This window comes from Hyla sarda, chromosome 9, assembly GCF_029499605.1.
Source record: "Hyla sarda isolate aHylSar1 chromosome 9, aHylSar1.hap1, whole genome shotgun sequence".
Lineage (NCBI taxonomy): Eukaryota > Metazoa > Chordata > Amphibia > Anura > Hylidae > Hyla > Hyla sarda.
In genome coordinates, this window is record NC_079197.1 from 77,955,429 (window position 1) to 77,964,894 (window position 9,466).

Here is a 9,466-nt window from a genome sequence, read left to right on the forward strand (position 1 = left end):
GCCTGCAGCAGCGCGGACCCGACCCAGGTAATTATGCCACTGGGGATGGGGGGAGGCAACGGGGCAGCGGCGCCGGCGGCAATGGGTGCTGCTGCCCCTTCTCTCCCCCTGGCTGTCGGCGCCGCTTCTCTCCCCCTGGCTATCGGCGCCGGCACCGATAGTCAGGAGGACAGAACGGGCAGCGGCGCCGATAGCCAGGGGGTGAGAAGGGCCGGCAGCAGCGCTCTAGACCCCAGGAAAGGCAGGGGGAGAGAAGCGGGCAGCGACGGCCTCTCTCCCCCTGCCTTTCCTGGGGGTTTATCGGGGTATACACGCGCACACACGCACCCTCATTTTACCATGGATATTTGGGTAAAAAACTTTTTTTACCCAAATATCCTTGGTAAAATGAGGGTGCGTGTTATAGGCCGGTGCGAGGTATACCCCGATAAATACGGTATATATATATATAGATGGATAGATAGATAAAAAAAAAGTCAGTTCTGTTATGGTGAATATATTTATTGTGTGATTGACAATTGATTGGTAATAAAGGTTTTTTCAATCAAAAATCTGTTCTTATCAGTTTAATATCTGATATGTCCCCTATCTGGGGACCATAAATTAAATGGATTTTTGAGAATGGGAGCCGATTTGGAAACTTGCTTCCGTCGCCCAATGCATTGACCCAATATGGCAGTATCTTCGGGTACAGTGCACCACCCCATTCCAGTGTTAAAAAAGACAGATTCTTATTTAATCCTCTGTGGGTGCTGCTGCAGCTGTTGCCTGACTTGTCATGTCAGTCAGTCTGGCTGCAGAAGGTGCCGCTGCTGTCCAGACCCAGTACTGCTGAATGGCCTCCTTAATTGGATAAGCTCATCGTATCCTCACAAAAAAAAAAAAAGAGTTCCACAATTAGAGACCACAATAATGAGTTGCACTGACTGGTTTATGAACGTCTATCCATTTGGCGTTTTACTGACCATGTTTGCACACTGATTGATGTCAAAAAAAATAAAAAAATAATAATAATACTAATCTAGCACACCTGTGCAGGTTTGACATGACATGATACGTAGCTGTCTTGCAGGTGGTGCTGAATCCTGTTAAATGATGTGAGGGTCTCATGGTTATTCACAAGGGTGCGTCATTGCTGTTGCTTGACCATGCATTGGTTCTGTGGTCAGTGAATGATAAAAACAAAATTTGCCATCCATTGATTGATGGGAAATCAGCCATGAGGCATTTGTTTTTAGAAACTGCTGCTCACAACCAATGTTGCAATGGAGTGTCTCCATCTGCTGGTGGTATTGGATAAGCATTAGTGCTATGATGGGGTCTGAAGAAGAAGAAGAAAAGAAAGAGAGAGAGAGACTGACTGAGTGAGTGGGTAAGATAGAGAGTGAGTGAGAGTGAATGAGTGATTGAGTGAGTAATTGAGTGAGTGAGAGAGAGAACAAATGAATTAAAGTGAGTGAGTGAGTGAGAATGAATGAAAGTCTGAATGACGGAAAGAAAAAAGTATGAAGAAAGAAATATGAAGAAAAGAAAATGTATATGGAGTTGCAAACATGAGTGCAATCTACAAAGCTGTTGAGGCTGGTCCTCATGGGAGGATTGTTGCACCCAGGACCTTTAGTTCTATTAAATGTCATTCAATGCCACTGCCAGGTGTAAACAGCAGAAGAACCAGAAGCACCAACAGCACGACCATGGGTTGTCAGATTACCCTGATTCAGCAAAGAGTCCAAAAGGATGCAGGTGAATACTGTTTATTTTCAGTTTCTCGTTACAGTTGGTTTGATTCCGTGTCCGGACAGCCAGGGAGGTAGCTACAGGCAACAAAGGTAAGCGTGTTGTTTTCATATGCAGATCTTAACCCCTTAAGGAGGGAGGGCGTGCCCATACGCCCCCGTTTCAAAGTCCTTAAGGACTGAGGGTGTATGGATACGACCGTGGGAATTTCGGTCCCCGCCGCTAGCCGTCGGGTACCGGACCGAGATGCCTGCTGAAATCTTTCAGCAGGCATCCTGTGAAAATGCCTAGGAGGGTCCTGAGAACCCCCCATGTCGGCCATGGCGGCAAATCGATGTTTGTGGCAATTCCGGGCTGATCGGGTCTCTGATGACCCGACTGCCCGGAAAATAGGGATGAAAGGATTTGTCAGTGACAGCCCCAATCCTCCTAAGGGATAGGAGCGAGGTGGCAGTGGTGCCATTCCCCCCTATCCCCTGCCATTAGTAATGACTACTGACCAATGGCAGTTAAAGGCGGAGGGGTTACCATGGAAATTCCCCGCTCTGCCCGCCCCTGGATGTCAGGAAGAGAGCGGGGGGGGGAGAAGATGGTGGCGGTACCTGGGGGTTTGCCCCCCCCTCCATGCGAATGTACAGGGTACATTCACAAGGGGCGGGGGTTTACAGTTAGTCTCTCGCTGCAAGCTAGAGATGCAGGAAATTTTCTGCTGCAGCTCAAACTCCCAGCAGGAAACTCGCTGTAATCCCCGGGCAGTCTGAATGTACCCTAAAAACACTACCTATAAACATACCCCTACACAGTCCCCCCCCCCCCCAATAAAAATGAGAAACCTCTGGTATGGCACGGTTTCTAAAACGCAGTCTCCAGCTGTTGCAAAACAACAACTCCCAGTATTGCCAGACAGCCATCGACTGTCCAGGCATGCTGGGAGTTTTGCAACAGCTGGAGGCACTCTGTTTTCGAAACACTGCCGTAGGGTATTTTGGTATCCGAGGCAAGTCTAACTCTTGCATCCGAAATTTAGGCCTTAAATGCGCATGGCGCTCTCTCACTTTACCGTACTCCATAAAAATTGCCCAACAAATTTTGGGGGGCTTTTTCTCCTTTTACCTTTTACAGCGGTTCTGACATAAACGCACAAAAATAAATACCCACATGTGACCCCATTTTGGAAACTACACCCCTCACGGAATGTAAGAAGGGGTATAGTGAGCTTTAACACCCCACAGGTGTTTGACAAATTTTCATTAAAGTTGGACGTGAAAATAAAAAAAATTTTTTTCTTCACTAAAATGCTGGTGTTATCCCAAATTTTTCATTTTCACAAGGAGTAATAGGAAAAAAAGCCATTGATGGCTGGGAAATATTGGAACATGGAGGTAGGCATCTTTGATGTCCACTGAAGAAAGAAATTCCCCTTGTTCCATGGATGCCACTACCGAACGGAGGGATTCCAATCGGAAGTGGCGGATGAGAAGATGAAGGTTGAGACGCTTGAGGTCCAGGATTGGCCGCACAGAACCGCCCTTCTTGGGGACCACAAAAAGATTGGAATAGAAACCCCAAAAACGTTCCCTTAGAGGAACTGGGACAATAACTCCCTGGAGAAGCAGGGACCGGAGAGCCTCCCGAAACTGTTTCGCCAGAGAAGGAGACCGGGGGGCCCGGGACTGAAAAAAACGATCCCTCGGGAGGGAGGCAAATTCCATTCGGTATCCGTTGGACACCACGTCCCTGACCAAAGAGTCCTGAATGTGTGTGGTCCAGATGTCTCGAAAAAGTAAGAGACGACCTCCCACCCGAGAAAAATCTGCGGGTGGGGGCATCACTTCATGCGGAAGTGGGTTTGCGTTTGCCCGATTTGGCCGCAAAACGGCCTGAACGGTTGGAGTCCAACTTCCAAGACGGGCAAGCCCGGAATGAGGGAGCCTTCTTGTCCCGCGAAGGCGCCTGCCTAGACCCCTTATTAGGGCCAAAAGTCCAAAAGGACTGAAAGGAAGAGGACTTCCTCTGGGAAGTAGAGCGAGCCTTATTTTGAGGCAACAAAGAACTCTTGCCCCCCGCCGCCTCAGAGATAATCTCGTCAAGGCGCTTGCCAAAAAGACGGGCACCAGTAAAAGGAAGCTCGGTGAGAGACCTTTTGGAAGCGGCATCCGCATCTCAAGCCTTAAGCCACATGGAACGGCGGAGGGCCGCCAGGTGACCCACAGCAAAGGCAGCACAACGGGCTGACTGCATGGAAGCTGTGCACAAAAAGTCCCCAGCTTTAGAGCATTGGAGAACCAAAGCAGACAGATCCTCTGGGGGGATCCCGCCTGGATACCCTGACGGAGTTTTGAGCACCACACCGATAGGGCCTTGGACACCCAAGCCGAGGCGAAGGTGGGAAGCAGAGAAGAGCCTGCTGCTTCAGAGGCAAACTTCGCTAAGGACTCCACCTTCTTGTCCGTCGAATCCTTGAAAGCAGCCATATCTGCTAGCGACAGTGTAGTAGCCTTAGAGAGGCGGGAAATTGGTGGATCCACCAAGGGAGGGGAAACCACGTTAGAGGCAAGGTCCTTGTCGAATGGGTAACGCACCTGAACCTTCTTCATTCCCGGGAGCCTCTTGTCCGGATGTTTCCATGCAGATTCCAGAAGGATGTCAAATTCAGCGTGAGAGCTGAACCTTTGAGGTGCCAGTTTAGCATGATGAAAAGATACTTCAGGAGTCACATCCGAAGATCCTGGGTCCTCTAAGTGAAAGGTGTCTCTTATGGCCGCAACCAATGAGTTCATCATTTCAACTGTATCCAAGCGGTCTTCCGAGTCAGATGCCGATTCGAAAGCCTCATCCACCAGTTCACCAGGAGAATGTGAACAAGTGGAGGCAGCCCTGGAGGGGGGCGACCATGACCGGGTACGCGACTCTTGCGAGGCAGAGTGGCGATTCCGGGAACGTCCTCTGGAGGAGCGACGTTTGTGACCAGATGACACGGGGGGGCGGGACCCACGAGGGGAGCACCCACGTCTACCTGAAGACTCAATGGAAGAGTCAGAAGATACACCCCTAGTACACCTGTGAGATTGTGAAGTATGTGGAGAAGAGGAGCGGGGCCCTTTAGAGGGTTGGCACAGGGCAGACCTCTTCAAGGCAGACACCACGTCACGAGAAGCCTCAGCCACCGAACGGGAGACTTGAGTCAAGTCAGCCCATATACTGGGATAGGGAAGAAACCCAGGCTGGAGGGGCGGCCGAATCCACCAGAACTGAAAGAGCATCCGAGGGTACCAGGGGGTCTGGGGCAGCAGAGGAGCAGGCAGAGCAAGTGGGTTCAGCAGAACCAGGCATTTTGGAATTACAGTTCTTACAGACCAAATAGGAAACTAACGCTCCAGTTGTCTGTTTAGAGGGAGGAACAGTTCTGGGTACGAACATAATGAAAAAAGAACTATCTCACCCGAGTCTGTGTCCCCTGTGGCGGCTGCTGTGAGGAGAACTCCGCTCTGTGTAGATAGAGAGGGAGAAACAGGCCAGCCAATAGCCAGAGAGGGGCGTGCCTGGAGCAGGGGCCCTGTCTGATTGGCCTCTGCCACCGAAAATCGCACGCACGGCGCTGATTGGAGGACAATCCGCGCCTCCAGTGAGCTCCGGCGGCCCTGTGGGCGGAGCTATAGCGCCCCGGCCGCCGAGAAGAACAATAGTAATGGCACCCGCTCCTTGCCCCAGGCGCACATGTCAGCCGCATATGCGCCCACGGGGAAGTGAGCGGGCGATACACATATTCGCCGACAGTCGTCTGTTGCCGAAAGCGAAAGTAAGTCGGCGCTTCATGCGCCCGAACAGTAAAAGCGCCGCGGCTGTCAGCCACATAGTAAGCGCCGCGGCTTTCAGCCGCATAGTATAACACACACACACATGTGCATAATAATAAAGTAAACCATTCATTCCCAATATGCCATTGCTCGCCCCTTTTTTAGAATAAAAGATAGAGCCCCTAACACAGGCCAGCCCCTTGGACCCTGAAAGGTGGGCCAAAAAATGAGGGTCTCCAGAGGTTGCAAGTCAGCACCTAAAGGGAGAAGAATATATACTCACCTCAATCAGTAGTACTTACCTAATGGAGTCTTCTGTGAGGTCTTCAGTCAGCTTTCTGTTACCTGCATCACGCTGAGTTACCATGTGCGAGCAAAGCGAGCAGGGAATAGGGGGACCCGGACCCATGAGGTACAACCCCAGACGCTGACCGTTGGCGAGAGGGGGTGAACAGCGCATATACACAATGTCTGTGCCCCCTTAATCACAATGAGCAAACAGTGAGCCGCAGTTCCTGAGTCCCCACCTGAAAACATGAAAGAAAACGGAATAAAAAACTAACACATACCCTAACTAGGAAAAATAAGAATCAGAAGACCTGGTCTGGAGAATTCCAGACCATGTCCACCTCCTTCAGACACTAAGCTAAAACTGATTAGCTCAGGGCCTAGAGGCGGGTATATCCTGCTGGGAGGAGCCGACTTTTTTTGTTGCCATAGTGTCATACCTCCTAGAGACAGCAGCATACACCCATGGTCTGTGTCCCCCAATGGAGCCGATAGAGAAAATCTAATTTTCCATTTTTACACCCAACTTCAATGCAAAGTTGCCAAACACCTGTGGGGTGTTGAGGCTCACTATACCCCTTGTTACATTCCTTGAGGGGTGTAGTTTCCAAAATAGTATGCCATATGTTTTTTTTGTTCTGGCACCATGGGGGCTTCCTAAATGCAACATGGCCCCAAAAACCATGACAGCAAAATTTGTTTAAAAAAATCCTACAGTTGCTCTTTCCCTCTTGAGCCATGTTGTGAGCCCACAAAGCACTTTATGTCAACATATGATGTATTTACGTACTCGAGAGAAATTGAGCTACAAATTTTGGGGGGCTTTTTCTCCTTTTACCACTTTTAAAAATGAAAAAAAATGGGGCTACAAGAATATGTTAGTGTAAAAAATGCAGATTTTGATTTTTCTCCTCCACTTTGCTGCAATTCTTGTGAAAGACCTAAAGGGTTAACACACTTTTTGAATGTCATTTTGAAAACTGTGAGGGGTGTAGTTTCTACAATGGGGTCATTTATGGGGTATTTCTCACAGAATGGCCCCTCAAATCCAGTTCAAACTTAACTGGTCTTTGAAAAATTCAGATTTTAAAATTTTCATGAAAATTTTGAAAATTGCTGCTATACTTTGAAGCCCTCTAATGTCTTCAAAAAGTAAAAAATTGGTCAATTTTATGATGCCAACATAAATTAGACATATTGGGGAACATTTACTAATCTAGTCTATTCTGGGTATGCTAATAGACCAGCGTATGTGGTAGTTTCCTGTCTATTGTGCTCCTAATTTATCAAAGGTCTCACAGCCCTTGATAAATTCTGTGCTCAGACTTCAGGGTCTACAGCTTAAACTGCATTTAGACCTGCTCCAACATGGTCTGACATTTCAGCGTATTTTGGGCAGATGCGACTTGTCGCACAAAAGTCGCACTTGATAAATTTAGCACCAATGCATTTTCCAATGCATTTCTGTCTAAAATAGACTTGCATGCATCATGTTCTAAAAATCCTCTAGAGCAAAAGTCGCAGAAAAGTCGCACATATTTAGACTGCGACTTTCTGTGCGACAAATTTAGACAGGAAAAATCAGTCTAAATCCTTTGATAAATTTCCCCCATTGTGTTTGTGAATCAATATAAAATGTATTTGGAATATCCATTTTCCTTACAAGCAGAGAGTTTCAAAGTTAGAAAAATGCTAAATTTTCAACATTTTCATGACATTTTGTGATGCAAGTAACAAAAAAAATTTACCGCTATGTTAAAGTAGAATATGTCACGAAAACCTACACTAGCTAAATCCCCTAGGGATCTCTGGGCCGACTTATTAATGAACAACCTACTTGGGGAAATAAATCCCCTCAGGATTAACCCTGACTAAAGATCCCCTAAAAATTTTCTTTTATTAATGCTTCTTTAAAATATTTCTTGACTTGTGTAATTCACATTTCTTGCCACAAGATGGCAGTGGTGTTTTAAAATATTGAACGCTGTGCACAGCTAACTCCGAGATAGTTTCGGAAATAGTTTTTCATGATATAAAACGTAATCCTCCCTTCCTTTAAAGTAAGGGAGGATTATGTTTTAATAATAACGCTGTGCCAGTGTCCCAGTTTAGTTAGTAACTCCCGTGCCCGAGCTGCAGCAGGGCACCGGAACTAACTAGATAGAAGAGTCTAAATACCAGTCTGTCTGACAGACACTGAGCAATTTCAATAGTACGGAGTTAGCTGTGCACAGCGTTCAAGATTTTAAAACACCACTGCCATCTTGTGGCAAGAAATGTGAATTACACAATTACAGGGGTTCCTGTAAAAGCCAGGGTATGGATTGCATTGCTTATTGCTCCATCAGAGTGGAATGGACTCCTGTCCTTCTTTTAAGCAATGATGTGGATTTAGCCTGTGCTGTATGTACGGGTGGCTGACTGCCACCCACCCAGAGAGTGTATGGGAGACTGCCTGCCTCCCTCCTTTCCTATGCATGGGAGGCCGCCTGCCAGCCTTCCTTTTCCTTTCTTCCCTATAAGTAGTGTGAGTGCTCATGAAGGGGGCATGGTTGGTTCCACCCCTTTACCGGTTATCACCTCTGGGCCTTTTGGCTAAGATCAAGTGTAAAAAAAGGGCTTGCGATAGACTGCATCCTTGTGCACGGTATTTTGTGTGAATACTTGCACTTGGGTGACTTGAGAGCACATACCTCAGCTCTTCAATAAAATAAAAGAATATATATATATATATATATATATATATATATATATATATATATATATAAACAAAGTCCCGAAATCACAGCACCAGTCAGGTCATGGATCTTGATATACTGGATTATTTTATTCTTCCCCACAGCAAATGCGTGGGGACCTTCACTACAGCCAAGATCGCAGCCATTGCAGCCATCCTCTTATATATTATTTTTTTTTCTAATATATGCCCTCATTCATGTCATCTAGAAATAAAATATCAGTTGCATGATAATTTGATGTCAGCATTTACTGTTGTACTATTCAAACATGATTTGCTAGGTTACAAGTGTTTGGTTACAATGCGCATGCACAGCCGGCCGGCTGGATCGCGATATGTCCAGTGTGATAACACGATCGTCGGACCCGTGTGCGCAGCCGCAGAACACAAATGGTGATTAGTGTGGGTAAGGGCATTACGCGCACCTGATCAGCACACATTACTGTGAGCGATCGAGAGCGGAAGTGATGCGCTGATACGTAGGAACTTTTCCGACGCATGCGCAGTCGCTTTGTATACAAACAAGAATGAGAACGGAGATGGCAGCGATCGGCATGTTCTGGGTGCGATCGAGTTATATATTTGGCTGATACTGAAGGTACCTATATAACACTATATAGCACTGTATGTCATATTGCAATGGGCACTTTATATGTGTATTGATTGTATTGTATATAGACGGATGCTATGTCAACTTGACATCACTGTGATTAACAGAGCATTGCTCCAATTAAATTTAAATAGAGGTGCGTTTTTAGATAATTATACATTTGTATCACATGAGTTGTAGCCAATGAAATGTATCTGTGATATATATATATATATATATATATATATGCACATTTTGTATTTGTATTATGCTTGATAAAGGCTACTACTGCCGAAACGTTGCATTTGCTGTGGGGAA

The 9,466-nt window shown here is 46.7% G+C and overlaps 1 non-coding gene and 1 pseudogene across 1 annotated transcript; both read left to right on the top strand.

Annotated features, from left to right (window-relative positions):
- Nucleotides 1-517: 517 nt before the first annotated feature.
- On the top strand, nucleotides 518-704 carry LOC130292238 (U2 spliceosomal RNA). The gene has a single exon (XR_008848144.1). It is a non-coding gene; the product is annotated as a U2 spliceosomal RNA (small nuclear RNA).
- A 7,693-nt stretch (nucleotides 705-8,397) lies between these two features.
- Nucleotides 8,398-8,635, top strand: LOC130292173 (U2 spliceosomal RNA; annotated as a pseudogene).
- The last annotated feature ends 831 nt before the right edge of the window (nucleotides 8,636-9,466 follow it).